The sequence below is a fragment of the Oncorhynchus keta genome, chromosome 29 (genome assembly GCF_023373465.1).
Source record: "Oncorhynchus keta strain PuntledgeMale-10-30-2019 chromosome 29, Oket_V2, whole genome shotgun sequence".
Taxonomy (NCBI): Eukaryota; Metazoa; Chordata; class Actinopteri; order Salmoniformes; family Salmonidae; genus Oncorhynchus; species Oncorhynchus keta.
In genome coordinates, this window is record NC_068449.1 from 19,592,302 (window position 1) to 19,610,430 (window position 18,129).

Consider the following 18,129-nt stretch of genomic DNA (forward strand, 5'->3'; position numbering starts at 1 on the left):
AATTTGCACACATTACACAAGATTAAGTTAGGTCCAACAATGGATCATGCATTTACATTTACATTTAAGTCATTTAGCAGACGCTCTTATCCAAATCATGCATTTCAAAATGAGAAGGTGCTACAAATCAGAGCAACAATCACAACATTCATGACAACATTGTATATAATTCCAGTGCATCTAGCACAATGCTGTAGCTGTAATTGATTTGCTCGTATTTGATGCATGGCCTTCCATAGATAAATAAATATTTGCCTAAGCATACAATAGAGCACTTTGGTAACTTCCCAACTAAATTGTTCAGAATATTCCTAAGAGACCCTCTTTCTCACACACACACAAATTAAGGATCAGGAAAATAAAATTCTCACAAAGTTTCCCCTACCAAAATTACACAGTTGCTTCATTGGCACGGTAATGGTAGGACTCCTAACCACACATCTCAATGGTGGCTGGGTGTTGAAACACAAACAATACACACATAATAATACCAACAAAAAGAGGTTTAAGGACAAAAGTTCCTTGAGAATTCCATGAAGGTATAAACATTGGGACTATTTATTTAACTGCAGCAACACACACCATTGGCTTCCACTGTGGTTTTCCAGCCCAATGCTACTGAAGCAGGCCTGTGCTCTGACATGCCGTTTACATTTCCCTCACAATAGATGTGGTGCTTTTACGTCAACCAAGAGAATCATCTCCTGAACAGTACTAAACAGCAGCAAAATAACTAAATGTACATACATACATACATACATACAGTGCCTTGCAAAAGTATTCCCCCCCCTTGGCGTTTTTCCTATTTTGTTGCATTACAGCCTGTAATTGAATTTGATTTTTATTTGGATTTCATGTAATGGACATACACAAAAATAGTCCATATTAGTGAAGTGAAAAAAATAACTTGTTTTAAAAAATTAAAAAATAAATAAATAAAAGTGGTGCATGCATATGTATTCACCCCCTTTGCTATGAAGCCCCTAAATAAGATCTGGTGCAACCAATTACCTTCAGAAGTCACATAATTAGTTAAATAAAGTCCACCTGTGTGCAATCTAAGAGTCACATGATCTCCGTATATATACCTGTTCTGAAAGGCCCCAGAGTCTGCAACATCACCAAGTAAGGGGCACCACCAAGCAAGCGGCACTATGAAGACCAAGGACCTCTCCAAACAGGTCAGGGACAAAGTTGTGGAGAAGTACAGATCAGGGTTGGGTTAAAAAAATATATCAGAAACTTTGAACATCCCACGGAGCACCATTAAATCCATTATTAAAAAATGGAAAGAGTATTTCACCACAACAAACCTGCCAAGAAAGGTCCGCCCACCAAAACTCACGGACCAGGGAAGGAGGGCATTAATCAGAGAGGCAACAAAGAGACCAAAGATAACCCTGAAGAGGCTGCAAACCTCCAGAGCGGAGATTGGAGTATCTTGTCCATAGGACCACTTTAAGCCGTACACTCCACAGAGTTAGGCTTTACGGAAGAGTGTCCAGAAAAAAATTATCAAACATGATTGGCATTCGCCAAAAGGCAAGTAGGAGACTCCTCAAACATATGGAAGAAGGTACTCTGGTAAGATGAGACTAAAATGTAGCTTTATGGCCATCAACGGAAAACGCTATGTCTGGTGCAAACCCAACACCTCGTGTCACCCCGAGAACACCATCCCCAAAGTGATGCATGATGGTGGCAGCATCATGCTGTGGGGGTGTTTTTCCATAGGCAGGGACTGGGAAACTGGTCAGAATTGAGGGAATGATGGATGGCGCTAAATACAGGGAAATTCTTGAGGGAAACCTGTTTCAGTCTTCCAGAGATTTGAGACTGGGACGGAGGTTCACCTTCCAGCAGGACAATGGCCCTAAGCATACTGCTAAAGCAACACTCGAGTGGTTTAAGGGGAAACATTTAAATGTCTTGGAATGGCCTAGTCAAAGCCCAGACCTCAATCCAATTGAGTATATGTGGTATGACTTAAAGATTGCTGTACACAAGCAGAACCCATCCAACTTGAAGGAGCTGGAGCAGTTTTGCCTTGAAGAATGGGATAAAACCCCAGTGGCTAGATGTGCCAAGCTTATAGAGACATACCCCAAGAGACTTGCAGCTATAATTGCTGTAAAAGGTGGCTCTACAAAGTATTGACCTTGGGGGGGTGAATAGTTATATACGCTCAAGTTTTCAGTTTGTCTTATTTCTTGTTTGTTTCACAACAACAAAAATATTTTGCATCTTCAAAGTGGTAGGCATGTTGTGTAAATCAAATGATACAACCCCCCCCCAAGAAATATATTTTAATTCCAGGTTGTAAGGTAACAAAATAGGAAAAATGCCAAGGGGGTGAATACTTTCACAAGCCACTATACATACACTACCATTCAAAAGTTTGGGGTCACTTAGAAATGTCCTTATTTTTGAAAGAAAAACATATTCTGTCCATTAAAATAACATCATATTGATCAGAAATACAGTGTAGATATTGTTAACATTGTAAATGACTATTGTAGCTGGAAACAGCTGATTCTTTAGACTAGTTGAGTATCTGGAGCATCAGCATTTGTGCGTTCGATTACAGGCTCAAAATGGCAAGAAACAAAGAACTTTCTTCTGAAAGTCGTCAGTCTATTCTTGATCTGAGAAAGGACGGCTATTCCATGCAAGAAATTGCTAAGAAACTGAAGATCTCAACACTGTATACTACTCCCTTCACAGAACAGAGCAAACCGGCTCTAACCAGAATAGAAAGAGGAGTGGGAAGCCCCAGTGCACAACTGAGCAAGAGGACAAGTACTTTAGAGTGTCTAGTTTGAGAAACAGACGCCTCACAAGTCCGCAACAGGCAGCTTCATTAAATAGTACCCGCAAAACACCAGTCTCAACGTCAACAGTGAAAAGGTGACTCCGGGATGCTGGCCTTCTAGGAAGAGTTGCAAATAAAAAGCCATATCTCAGACTGGCCAATAAAAATAAAATATTAAAAATAAAAGATTAATATGACACTGGACAGAGGAACTCCGCCTAGAAGGCCAGCATCCCGGAGTCGCCTCTTCACTGTTGACATTAAGACGGGTGTTTTGCGGGTATTATTTAATGAAGCTGCCAGAGCATAAATTCCATGGGATATGTAGGTCTCCAGTTTTATATGAGTAATCCTGGGGATTTAAGACACTGGCACCTGCTTTGCCTGAAGAAAACATCAGACCCACACAGTACTTTGTACACTCCCCTATGTATTTATTTGGACAGTGACGCTAAAACTTTGAATTTGGTTCTATACTCCAGCATTGGATTTAAGATCAAATGCTTTATGAGGCGGCAGTACAGTGCCTCCTTTTGTATAAGGGTTTTTCATGTCTCTTTTACCGTTTAGAAATTCATGCACTTGATCTAGTCCCTTGTTGTGCCCAATATTAATGAATGGTAAATAATGTACTGTGTCATTTTAGAGTTCATTTTATTTTAAATAAGAATAGAATATGTTTCTGAAAACTTCATTAATGTGGATGCTACCATGATTAAATATTTATTATGATTTAAATCGTGAATATTGAGTGAGAATGATAGAGGCATAAATATCATACACCCTCCCTGTTGTGGCAGACACATCCAGATCATTGTAATGCAACAGCACAATCTGTATATTAATGTCATAGTATTGTGCAAGTGAAGATTGGAATAAGTTTACACTACAGGAGTTGTTGCAAAAGTGACTCAGGGTGAGGAAGCAAACCTGGCTGGTACATGCGCCCGTGGGGACAAGTCAAAGACAGGAGGGTGTGGCAGTGAAACAGACACCTTTGTTTAAAGAGTGAGTATAGCTTAGTTTAAACAAGAGCACATTCACATTTACCTCCAAGTCTGGACACTGGGATTTAAAGTGGCAGAGCACTGTTCAAGGTTCTAGTCAACATTTAGTCCACCTTCAGAGATCTGTGTGGGACATAGATCCCCCCTCAAACCCAATGTCTTCTTAGGGTAGTATAATGTCGGCAATTCCATGATAAGGGAATTACACTTTTACTCCGATTTTTTCACTTGAAATTGTATGCCAAACTAAAACCATTGATTTCAAAGTTTAACAAACCAAACTCTATGCACAATGACTACTTTTAATAATTGTTTTACTTTTCTTTTTTTTTTTACTAATTTAGTGGAAGAACTGTGCAGATGCAAACTTTGGTGACAGAATTACGGTAAAATCTCCCTCTGTGTTTTATGCGACCACATTCTCCAAAAATTCTTAAAATATCTGCTCAGAATTCAAATAAAAAAGATGGGTTTTCAGCTATGACATGGCATCTTGAGTTTAAAAATATAAATATTTTGGTTATGAGAAGGCACCTACCTTAAGTTTAGTGGATTTACACACGGTAACGGAATTACTGTAATGGGATTACATCATGGGTCCCTGATCTCTACGACACAGAAATGCATAATTATTCTCCTCATGTTTCACAACTGGACATCACAGCACAGCACAGCTCAGTAGTTCAGTAAAGTAGATATACTGTACTAGTGTATTGGACTACTGTGCTCAACTCAATGTACAGTACTGTATTCTACTCGATGTACTGTACTTGTGCTATGCAAACTTGTGAAACATGTCTATGATAGGTCCAGTCCGGTCTGTCTGTGGACGTTAACATCAAGGCCAGGGTGACCACATTTTTACACATTTTCAACATCAATGGAGGTCTGGTGTTAGTTGGTGCTCAGTGGGTGAGGATGTTGATTATAGTAAATGGAAAGAGGGGGCTCATGGGTAGGTGTCAGTAAGAGCTGGGAGAGGTGATATTAACTGGAAAGAGAGAGGGAGGAGTTGTCAAGACTTAGGCTGTTTTAACACTCTTGGTTTGACCACCAGACAACAGAAAGACAAAGAAAATAGTTGTGAGCTGAACATAACAGTATGCCATGGAAGGGAGGACAGGAGCAAGTGACTCAACTGTGTTTGTGACCATTGTAACTAACTCAGTTGCAGTAATTCCGTTACACTTTTGGGGTAATTCTGTTACCAATTTGGTAACGGATTCACACGTTTTTTTACTTCTGTGAAATTGTCAAAGCATTAAGTTATGCCATATTCCTTGTTTGAAAATGTTTGAAAAATGTATCTATGCCTTCATTTCCTAAAAATATAGACTCAGCTTTAATTTGACACCCAATATGATATGCTGCTATGAGCTTCATATGTTGGTGCTCATGGGCCGCTTTTGATGGAACTGCCCATGTACAGTTTTGAATAGAGTGAACATTATGTGAAATAATGGCGCGTGCTGCTGTAATAACTGATTAAGTGTCAACATTTTACTCATGTGAAAGGTGGCTTCACGGTACTGATTGATCAGAGGTCAACCGTTAATCGGAATGGCCGATTAATTAGGGTCGATTTGAAGTTTTCATAACAATCGGAAATCGGTATTTTTGGGCACTGATTTTGCCGATATAAAAAAAACTTTATTTAACTAGGCAAGTCAGTTAAGAACACATTCTTATTTTCAATGACGGCCTAGGAATGGTGGGTTAACTGCCTCGTTCAGGGGCAGAACGACAGATTTTCACCTTGTCTGCTCAGGGGATGCAATCTTGCAACCTTACAGTTAACTAGTACAACGCTCTAACCACCTGATTACATTGCACTCCATAAGGAGACTGCCTGTTACGCCAATGCAGTAGAAGCCAAGGTAAGTTGCTAGCTGGCATTAAACTTATCTTATAAAAAACGAATCAATCAATCAATCAATGACTAGTTAACTACACATGGTTGATGATATTACTAGTTTATCTAGCGTGTCCTGCGTTGCATATAATCGATGCAACGCTGGGGGATGATTTAACAAAAGCGTATTTGCGAAAAAAGCACAATCGTTGGATGACTGTACCTAACCATAAACACCAATGCCTTTGTTAAAATCAATACACAGAAGTATATATTTTTAAACCTGCTTATTTAGCTAAATGAAATCCAGGTGAGTAGGCAATATTAACCAGGTGAAATTGTGTCTTCTCTTGCGTTCATTGCACACAGACTCAGGGTATATGCAACAGTTTGGGCAGCCTGGCTCATTGCGAACTAATTTGCCAGAATTTTACATAATTATGACATAACATTGAAGGTTGTGCAATGTAACAAGAATATTTAGACTTAGGGATGCCACCCGTTAGATAAAATACCGAACGTTTCCGTATTTCACTAAAATAATAAACGTTATGTTTTCGAAATGACAGTTTCCGGATTCGACCATATTAATGACCAAAGGCTCGTAATTTCTGTGTGTTATTATGTTATAATTAAGTCTATGATTTGATAGAGCGGTCTGACTGAGTGATGGTAGGCAGCAGCAGGCTCGTAAGCATTCATTCAAACAGCACTTTTGTGCGTTTTGCCAGCAGCTCTTCGCAAGCAGAGTGCTGTTTATGACTTCAAGCCTATCAGCCTAATGGCTGGTGTAACCGATGTGAAATGGCTAGCTAGTTAGTGGGGTGCGCTCTAATAGCGTTTCAAACGTCACTCGCTCTGAGACTTGGAGTAGTTATTCCCCTTGCTCTGCACGGGCCACAGCTTTTGTGGAGCGATGGGTAACACTGCTTCGAGTGTGGCTGTTGTCGATGTGTTCCTGATTCGAGCCCAGGTAGGGGCGAGGAGAGGGACGGAAGCTATACTGTTACACTGGCAATACTATAGTGCCTATAAGAACATCCAATAGTCAAAGGTATATGAAATACAAATGGTATATAGAGAGAAATAGTCCTATAAATACTATATTAACTACAACCTAAAACCTCTTACCTTGGAATAATGAAGTCTCATGTTAAAAGGAATCACCAACTTTCATATGTTCTCATGTTCTGAGCAAGGAACTTAAACATTAGCTTTTTTACGTGGCACATATTGCACTTTTACTTCTCCAACACTTTGTTTTTGCATTATTTAAACCAAATTGAACGTTTCATTATTTATTTGAGGCTAAATTGATTTTAATTTATGTATTATATTAAGTTAAAATAAGTGTTCATTCAGTATTGTTGTAATTGTCATTATTATAAATAAATATATATATATTTTTTTATCATCCGATTAACCGGTATCTGCTTTTTTTAGTCCTCCAATAATCGGTATCGGCGTTGACAACCATAATCGGTCGACCTCTAGTACTGACATTTCATAAATCAGGGTATGCCTCTATTCTGTGGTGGGCATTATCAAATAAAGAAGAGCAGAACCACTCAAGTGAAGGGCATTCTACAGTGAGGCAGGTGATTACAGTTGAAGTCGGAAGTTTACATACACCTTAGCCAAATACATTTAAACTCAGTTTTTCACAATTCCTGACATTTAAAAATTCCCTCTCTTAGGTCAGCTAGGATCACCACTTTATTTTAAGAATGTGAAATGTCCGAATAATAGTTGAGAGAAAGATTTATTTCAGCTTTAATCTCTTTCATCACATTCCCAATGGGTCAGAAGTTGACATACACTCAATTAGTATTTGGTAGCATTGCCTTTAAATTGTTTAACTTGGGTTAAACGTTTCAGTTAGCCTTCCACAAGATTCCCACAATAAGTTGGGTCCATTCCTCCTGACAGAGCTGGTGTAACGGAGTCAGGTTTGTAGGCCTCCTTGCTTGCACACGCTTTTTCAGTTCTGCCCACAAATGTTCTATAGGATTAAGGTCAGGGCTTTGTGATGGCCACTCTAATACCTTGACTTTGTTGTCCTTAAGCCATTTTGCCACAACTTTGGAAGTATGCTTGGGGTCATTGTCCATTTGGAAGACCCATTTGCACCTAAGCTTTAACTTCCTGACTGATGTCTTGAGATGTTGCTTCAATATAGTCACATCATTTTCCATCCTCATTGAAGCCATCTATTTTGTGAAGTGCACCAGTCCCTCTTGCAGCAAAGCACCCCCACAACATGATACTGCCACCCCATTGCTCCATGGTTTCATCTGACCAGAGGACATTTCTCCAAAAAGTACCATGTTTGTCCCCATGTGCAGTTGCAAACCGCTTTTTTTATGGCGGTTTTGGAGCAGTGGATTCCTCCTTACTGAGCGGCCTTTCAGGTTATGTCGATATAGAACTCGTTTTACTGTGGATATAGATACTTTTGTACCGGTTTCCTCCAGCATCTTCACAAGGTCCTTTGCTGTTGTTCTGGGATTGATTTGCACTTTTCGCACCAAAGTATGTTCATCTCTAGAAGACAGAACGCGTCTCCTTACTGAGCGTTATGATGGCTGCGTGGTTCCATGGTGTTTATTCTTGCGTACTATGATGTCAAGCAAAGAGGAGAGGAACTGAGTTTGAAGGATAGGCCTTGAAATACATCCACAGGTACACCTCCAATTGACTCAAATGATGTTAATTAGCCTATCAGAAGCTTCTAAAGCCATGACATCATTTTCTGGAATTTTCCAAGCAGGTTAACAGGCACAGTCAGCTTTGTGTATGTAAACTTCTGACCCACTGCGATTGTAATACAGTGAATAAGTGAAATAATCTGTCTGTAAACAATTGTTGGAAAAATTACTTATGTCATGCACAAAATAGATGTCCTAACCGACTTGCCAAAACTATTGTTCTGTTAACAAGAAATTTGTGGAATGTTTGGAAAAACGAGTTTTAATGACTCCAGCCTAAGTGTATGTAAACTTCCGACTTCAACTGTATGTACATGATGTATGTGAGTCACCACTTGGGGGAAACTGGAACAACCCAATGAAATCCATCTCCTAAAAAGGATTGTCACATTAATAAGCAATGACAGCGGGTAAGACCAAAGGAATGTGCCTATTTTCAATGTGATGATTTCACTCAAAGTTACAAAAAATTCAGAGCTCAAAACACATAGAGGTACGTTGCACAAGGCAAATGTCAGAACATTGCATTAACAAATCATATTTTTTTCCCAATGCATTTTTTCAAAATCATTTTATGCACATGGCTCTGGACAGTTCCTGGTCTTCCAATGGACTTTTGTAAAAATGAGTGGAAAAGAGGAAACATTCAAAAACATCCGACAAGACACAAATGGCAAAGAGACAGTGAGTTTGAACGCTAGTATTTCAAGAATATATAGATATGCATTTTTCTTGAGGCAAAACCTTCTGTTTGCTATAATAAAGGATATGTGGATCAGGATATTGATAGAAATAAATTCAACACAACAATACATGCCAATACTAAACATACATAAAGAGTTGGATAAGACCCAACTGAAATGAGGTCAGTCGACAGTGAATCAGGGTCATTGTTGCTGTAAGGGTGAATATGTGGAGCCGTGGACAGATCTGTTCCCCAAGTCTGAGTGCTGTTGGGCCACTGTAGCCATGCAGCAGCTTGTCTAAGAGTAGAGCTTGCATTCCTGAGAGATTGATAATTACTGAGGAACTCCTCTTTCCAAATATCCTTCACCCCCTCTCTCCCTCTTGTTCTCCCCACCCACCTACCTCCCTCTTTCTGCCTGACAGAGAACTTATACAGTAGCCTAGGAACCAGAGACATAAAAACATAATGGCAAGGGCCATAAGAGAATACCATTGTAAGATAAAGTTTTAAAACGAATTATGCACCGGTACCCCTCATTACTTTCTCATATTGTTCACATGTTTCAATAGTGAGAGACTCTTGAGTTTCTCAGACTGGGCTGTTGAATATGCCCGTTTCTAGACCTCATATAAGTGTTGCCGTGGGCCTAAGCCTGGACCTCTGTATCTATGGGGATGAAGACCCTGGTCTGAGGGAACAAAACCAGGGGAGGTGAAGTCTTTTGACAGTAGTGACTTAGTGACTGCTGGGATAAACACAGCTGTGGCTTAAAAAACATCCTCTCCTGCCAATGGCATCTCTGAAGTCTCTGTTCTCTCCAGTCAAAACAAGCCCTCTGTGCCCCAACCACAATAACACACACTCACTCACTCAGTCACAGACTGCCATATACTAAGCACTATGTAGGGTGAGAGGACTGGGAAATCTTATAGTAAGGACTAGATGGTATAGGGTTTGCAGACATGCAGACAGAGCAGACTAATCCAGCAGTGGGCAAATGCAAATGTTCTCTATGTAAACTGTTTTGGCATTTCAGAGTGCCTAAATAGGCTACTAAAAGAAGGCCTGTCCCGTTTGGCTACTACTACTGAAACACAGTCCGCCGACCTAGGAATGTTGGCCTGAGAACATGAGACACACGCTCACACACACATTAGCATGGCTAACGTTTTGACTGATTGGATCTCCCATTAGTGCTGATCAATGGTTCAATGATTACAGATGAGTAAGTAAACCAATCCCACTGATTAAACATAGTGTCTACCACTCTGTCTACACAAAGGAGGCTTCTCACTACACTACAGACCTGAGTCACTGCTGATTTCACCACACTCACGGGACTGTCGCCCATTCCAGACTGAGGCTAGAATGTCTACAGCCCATCATAATACTGAGACGTTATCTGTCCACACTGCTGTGAACTAAGTTTTACTGACTAGCCCTCCTCCCCACTGGTCACTGTGGTCATTTTCCCCTGTGTTCTCCCAAACACTAACCACTGTCTAGACTGAGCTATCCTTCCTCTCTTAAGATCCTCTTGATCTGTCATGCCCTCATCCCTCTATTCCTAGGGCCCTGAGTTTTTCTAGGTCAAGTCCCATGCTGGAAGAAAGGTCAGGGCCCTAGTTGTGCAGAGGAATCTCCCCCTGGATCTGTGGTTACATAAGGCACCTGTTATCTCCATGGGTACAAGCCCTGGCTTGGCAGGCAGCCGAGTGAGAAGGAAGAAACACCAGTGCAGGACACACCCTTCCTAAACAAAAGTATATTGTCTCCACTCCAGTTCAGAAGTCATGGTGAAGTCATCAGGGGCAGAGGTTAGAGAGGGGTGTTCTGAAATGATCAGGACAATTTTGTCAAAATAAACTATAGGCCAATGTTTATTAGCAGACTGCACTGGTAATTACTGGTAATTATCAGGTTTTAGTTGTCCACAATCAAATTAATGAGACAAAACAAGCAACTGATATATCATGTGACAACGTCTAAAACGACTGAAATCTGGCCAATTTGTCTCCAAAAGGACTTTATCCATGGAAAGATGTGAATAAATTGGAGTCCTGTTTCATTTCACAATTGATCTGGAGTCAAAACAACTTTGTTTGCAGCTTTCAGTTCTATGTCCATGGCCTGCAATGTACAGTATGTCTACAAACAGAAGAAGTCCCCTCTCGAGAACTGAGACTGTCAGGTTATCTCCAGTCAGGTTAATAAATAATCTTCACTCAAGATAAAGGAAATAGGAAATACATGTATCAGACTGCCATGAGGCCATTGACTGGGAGAGATAGTGTTATGGTAAGGTAGGTTGGCGCTATGTCAGTGTCCATGAGTCCTGCTCAGATAATTAATAGAAAACTAAATGTCTTTCATTGTAAATATCTCTTTCGTAAAACATGTTTAAGATTATATGTATTTTTACCTGTCTGTTTGACAGTTCCAATGCAATTCAACATTGGGTCTCCAGGCTATCCACCACCCTGACCCTGCATGCCAAGTTGGCTGTACCTGTACTGTACCACCGATTGCCAATCATGTAGCCTATGTCAAATTAGGCCTACCTCACATAGTTCTAAAAGCATGATCTTGATTTGCCTGGAAACCCTATGTTGAATTGCATTGCATTCTACAAAGGGGAGAAATAAGCATTTGAATCAGGAACGTTTCCTCTCACGACCTCCACAAGCCAGAAAGTGTAATAAAATGATACCGTTTGGTCCTTCTGTCGGTAGGAATGTGAGACAATATATCCACAGGAAAGTATAATTACATCAACTTTTCGAAGCGCTTGTAGTGCATTCCGATTTCTATCAACTGAAGCATGCCCACAACATAAAAATACATGCAGGATTTGCTGAGCTCGTGCACGTGTTTCCATGGTTCAGCACATGCTTCAGGTGATAGAAATATGACTGCACTACCAGCCCGTTGAAAAATGTATGTAGTTATACTTCCCTGTTGATATAGCCGATTGTGCGACATTCCTACCATCAAAAGGGCTAACCACAAGGCCAAACTGTAAAGTATGTTAAAATAGAATTGTATTCAACATTCTGGCTTGTAGAGGTCGTGAGAGGAAACTTTCCTGATTCAAACGATAATTTCTGCCCGATGTAGAATTCAATGCAATTCAACGTTGGTTGTCCAGGCAAGATATTGATACGTCATTGAGATCTTATTTTCCTCATTGTTTAGTAGGAAAGTTCATCTTTAGGATGAAAGTTATGAAATATATGACACTTTTCATTATTGCCACGTTCATATGCTGGTCGGAACTAAGAAATGTCCGACTTGCTGATTCGTTGAACGCGGCACGCGTATAACTAGGCAACAACCATTAGAACATTTCAGAGTTTCCTAGTTCCAACAAGTATTTGACCGCGGCATATGTCAGAGCTCATAAAAAAGTTATGACATTATGATGACACGTGAGTTCATGTTCCCCTCATCACACAACTGCCAAATTCAGCATGCTACACTACACATAACACACTGACTATAAAGTATTTAGAAACTTGCCATACAGAAATGGCCTGCAGACGACGGCAAAAAACATTCATTCGGAATATGTTTACCTTTGGATTAAATACTTTTAAATCCCGATTTGATAGGTCAAATTCTGCCTCATCTGCTTTACATTTGAAGCGCTTCCACTGCGTTCCTCTCCAAAGTGGTTCACAGTCCGAACTGAAACACCAGGTAAAGCATTTCCGCTAAATGTGCCACAGGAGGAGACTACAGTGGTCTTTTCTGCTGACCGAAACACTCCATGAATTGTTTTCCAAAAACTGGCTCAATCGGTTTTTCGCACGAACGCTCCAATGGTTTCCCCCAAATTACACAATACGTGCGTCTTGTACTGTCCTATCTGTGGCTGCAGTGCGCGCACAGGTGAAAACATGCAAGGGATGATCTATGATGTTGATGTCCGCGCGCTGTGACGGACACCTGGTGGCGAACAAAATATCCTTCGTAGCTGAACATTACAAATGATTAATGTGCACTTCTTCTTCCTTGATATCATGGCGGTCCGCAAACAAACGTTAAGGTGCATGCCGCCACCTACTGTGCGGGAGTGTGCGAGAAATCATGGTCTGTCTAATTATGTACTACTAAAATATATATATATATATATATATAAATTCAACCTGCCATTTCTGCTTTCCACAATACAAGTCGTGTAGATAACCTTACTAATGAAAGCTATGAAGTTAACTTTATTCACAGTCAAAGTTTCCTTTGACATAGCACATTCATGAGGTCAAGATTTCTGAACAGGTCTCAAAACCATACCAGGGCTAGCAGCAATACCAGTCCTGACATTAGGTCCACTTAGTACAGGAGCAGCCATGGAAGCTCCATCATTATGTAAAATCCATGGAGAATAAGAGCACCTCCTCCCAGCTGCCCACTACACGGAGGCTAGGAAACACTGTCACCACCAATAAATCAATTTTTCCATTTGCTTTCCATCTGGCTACACCTACCCCATTCAACAGCCCTGCACCCCCCACAGCAACATGCCCAAGCCTCCCCATTTCTCTTTCACCCAAATCCAGATAGCTAATGTTCTGAAAGAGCTGCAAAATCTGGACCCCTACAAATCAGTCGGGCTACACAATCTGGACCCTCTCTTTCTAAAATTATCAGCCGGAATTGTTGCAACCCCTAGTACTAGCCTGTTCAACCTCTCTTTCGTATCGTCTGAGATCCCCAGAGATTGCAAAGCTGCCGCGGTCATCCCCCTCTTCAAAGGGAGAGACACTCTAGACCCAAACTGCTACAGACCTGTATCTATCCTACCCTGCCTGTCTTTGAAAGCCAAGGTAACAAACAGATCACTGACCATCGCCTGGTTCACCAACTATTTCTCAGACAGAGTTCAGTGTGTCAAATCAGAGGGCCTGTTGTCCGGACCTCTGGCAGTCTCTACGGGGGTGCCACAGGGTTCAATTCTCAGGCTGACTCTCTTCTCTGTATACATCAATGATGTCGCTCATGCTGCTGGTGATTCTCTGATCCACCTCTACGCAGACAACACCATTTTGTATACTTCTGGCCCTTCTTTGGACACAGTGTTAACAAACCTCCAGAAGAGCTTCAATGCCATACAACTCTCCTTCCGTCAACCAATCGCTGCCCACACCTGCTCGCCTGTCCAGCATCACTACTCTGGACGGTTCTGACTTAGAATATGTGGACAACTACAAATACCTAGGTGTCTGGTTAGACTGTAACTCTCCTTCCAGACTCACATTAAGCATCTCCAATCCAAAATTAAATCTAGAATCGGCTTCCTGCGTTTTGTTGCCAACCTTACTTTGCTACCTGACAACTTTACAGTTTTTACTTTTTAATTACCGTTTATATTTTTAGTTTTTCCCTCACTCAACTTTTTTTCATTCACCTTTTTCACTCCAGATGCTTTATCTGGACATGGTTCGTCAGGGCCTCCAACAGCCGAAGCTAAGTAATAACATTAACATGATGCCTTCTAATTGCAGTCGCTGTACTCATAATATACAGGAGAACAATCGCCTTACGGCGAGGATAGCTGTGCTGCAAGCCCAGCTTCAGACGCAAGCATAAGGCAAGGGTAATTTCAGTGTAGAAAAGGATGAAACAGCGTCTGTGCCAGATAGTAACTACAGTAAGTACAGATAGTAACGTAAATCCCCTCGCACGGTCCCCGCAGCCAGACAACTTTCTCATGACTTCTGGGGGGAAATGCTGTAGAAATGCTCAACCGGTCTCGTTCATTCAGCCGACAGAAACTTTCAACCGGTTTTCCCCATTAAGCAGCGAGTCTGAGGCCGAGCCTTCTCTTGTCTCTACTCCTCTCGTTACGGGGTCTGAGACGCCGAAGCTTCCCACCATTATCTCTAACAAATTGAAAACCCTAGTCATTGGCGACTCCATTATCCGCAGTATTAGACTTAAAACAAGTCATCCAGCGATCATACACTGTTTACCAGGGGCAGGGCTACCGACGTTAAGGCTAATCTGAAGATGGTGCTGGCTAAAGCTAAAAACTGGCGAGTGTAGAGATATTGTTATCCACGTCGGCACCAACGATGTTAGGATGAAATAGTCAGAGGTCACCAAGCGCAACATAGCTTCAGCATGTAAATCAGCAGCTAGACAAATGTGTCGGCATCGAGTAATTGTCTCTGGCCCCCTCCCAGTTAGGGGGAATGATGAGCTCTACAGCAGAGTCTCACAACAAAACTGTTTTCTGCCCCTCCCAAAAGATAGAATTTGTAGATAATTGGCCCTCTTTCTGGGACTCAGCCACAAACAGGACCAAGCCTGGCCTGCTGAGGAGTGACGGACTCCATCCTAGCTGGAGGGGTGCTCTCATCTTATCTACCAACATAGACAGGGCTCTAACTCCTCTAGCTCCACAATGAAATAGCGTGCAGGCCAGGCAGCAGGCTGTTAGCCAGCCTGCCAGCTTCGTGGAGTCTGCCACTAGCACAGTCAGTGTAGTCTGCTCAGCTATCCCCATTGAGACCCTGTCTGTGCCTCGACCTAGGTTGGGCAAAACAAAACATGGCAGTGTTCGCCTTAGCAATCTCACTAGGATAAAGACCTCCATTCCTGCCATTATTGAAAGAGATTGTGATACCTCACATCTCAAAATAGGGCTACTTAATGTTCCCTCACTTCGAAGGCAGTTATAGTCAATGAACTAATCACTGATCATAATCTTGATCTGATTGGCCTGACTGAAACATGGCTTAAACCAGATGAATTTACTGTGTTAAATGAGGCCTCACCTCCTGGTTACACTAGTGACCATATCCCCTGTCCATCCCGCAAAGGCGGAGGTGTTGCTAACATTTACGATAGCAAATTTCAATTTACAAAAAAAAATGGCATTTTCGTATTTTGAGCTTCTAGTCGTGAAATCTATGCAGCCTACTCAATCACTTTTTATAGCTACTGTTTACAGGCCTCCTGGGCCATATACAGTGTTCCTCACTGAGTTCCCTGAATTCCTATCGGACCTTGTAGTCATAGCAGATAATATTCCAATTTTTGGTAATTTTAATATTCACATGGAAAAGTCCACAGACCCACTCCAAAGGGCTTTCAGAGCCTTCATTGACTCAGTGGGTTTTGTCCAACATGTCTCTGGACCTACTCACTAACACAATCATACTCTGGACCTTGTTTAGTCCCATGGAATAAATGTTGTGGATCTTAATGTTTTTCCTCATAATCCTGGCCTATCGGACCGCCATTTTATTACATTTGCAATCGCAACAAATAATCTGCTCAGACCCCAACCAAGGAGCATCAAAAGTCGTGCTATAAATTCTCAGACAACCCAAAGATTCCTTGATGCCCTTCCAGACTCCCTCTGCCTACCCAAGGACATCAGAGGACAAAAATCAGTTAACCACCAAACTGAGGAACTCAATTTATTTTTGATACTGTCGCAAACCTACATAAAAAGCAGCATTCCCCAAGAGAGGACGTCTTTCACTTCAGCAGTAATAAATTCATGAACTTCTTTGAGGAAAAGATCATGATCATTAGAAAGCAAATTACGGACTCCTCTTTAAATCTGCTTATTCCTCCAAAGCTCAGTTGTCCTGAGTCTGCACAACTCTGCCAGGACCTAGGATCAAGAGAGACACTCAAGTGTTTTAGGACTATATCTCTTGACACAATGATGAAAATAATCATGGCCTCTAAACCTTCAAGCTGCATACTGGACCCTATTCCAACTAAACTACTGAAAGAGCTGCTTCCTGTGCTTGGCCCTCCTATGTTGAACATAATAAACGGCTCTCTATCCACCGGATGTGTACCAAACTCACTAAAAGTGGCAGTAATAAAGCCTCTCTTGAAAAAGCCAAACCTTGACCCAGAAAATATAAAAACTATCGGCCAATTTCGAATCTTCCATTCCTCTCAAAAAAAAATGAAAAAGCTGTTGCACGGCAACTCACTGCCTTCCTGAAGACAATGTACAGTGGGGCAAAAAAGTATTTAGTCAGCCACCAATTGTGCAAGTTCTCCCACTTAAAAAGATGAGAGAGGCCTGTAATTTTCATCATAGGTACACTTCAACTATGACCATCAAAATGAGAAAAATAAATCCAGAAAATCACATTGTAGGATTTTTTATGAATTTATTTGCAAATTATGGTGTAAAATAAGTATAACAAAAGTTTATCTCAATACATTGTTATATACCCTTTGTTGGCAATGACAGGTCTGCGTTGCACACCGGGAATCTTCAACTTTAATTGCTCCACCTCCACACTTAACACTGCCCCAGAAATCACTCCTTTCACTTTCACCACTTTCACCATTTTCCTAAGAGCAAAGCAAGAAACAGATCTAAGGTAACTGAGCTAAACGACTACCACCCCGTAGCACTCACTTCCGTCATCATGTAGTGCTTTGAGAGACTAGTCAAGGACCATATCACCTCCACCCTACCTGACACCCTAGACCCACTCCAATTTGCTTACCGCCCAAATAGGTCCACAGACGATGCAATCTCAACCACACTGCACACTGCCCTAACCCATCTGGACAAGAGGAATACCTATGTGAGAATGCTGTTCATCGACTACAGCTCGGCATTCAACACCATAGTACCCTCCAAGCTCGTCATCAAGCTCGAGACCCTGGGTCTCGACCCCGCCCTGTGCAACTGAGTACTGGACTTCCTGACGGGCTTCCCCCAGGTGGTGAGGGTTGGCAACAACATCTCCTCCCCGCTTATCCTCAACACTGGGGCCCCACAAGGGTGCGTTCTGAGCCCTCTCCTGTACTCCCTGTTCACCCACGACTGCGTGGCCACGCACGCCTCCAACTCAATCATCAAGTTTGCGGACGACACAACAGTGGTAGGCTTGATTACCAACAACGACGAGACGGCCTACAGGGAGGAGGTGAGGGCCCTCGGAGTGTGGTGTCAGGAAAATAACCTCACACTCAACGTCAACAAAACTAAGGAGATGATTGTGGACTTCAGGAAACAGCAGAGGGAACACCCCCCTATCCACATCAATGGAACAGTAGTGGAGAGGGTAGCAAGT

General features: G+C 41.7%; 1 protein-coding gene across 4 annotated transcripts in view; it reads right to left on the reverse strand.

Annotated features, from left to right (window-relative positions):
* The window catches only part of LOC118362407 (uncharacterized protein KIAA1522 homolog), a 53,371-nt gene extending 40,370 nt beyond the window's left edge, over positions 1–13,001 (reverse strand). For 2 of the 4 annotated variants that reach the window (XR_004821198.2, XM_035742709.2), the window contains exon 1: positions 12,643–13,001. The gene's annotated coding sequence lies outside the window, so the exon portion shown is untranslated. Of the gene's footprint in view, positions 1–10,738; positions 10,875–11,777; positions 11,920–12,642 lie in introns of those variants that run through there. The other 2 variants (XM_035742710.2, XM_035742712.2) reach the window with 2 other exon arrangements.
* Between the last annotated feature and the right edge of the window lie 5,128 nt (positions 13,002–18,129).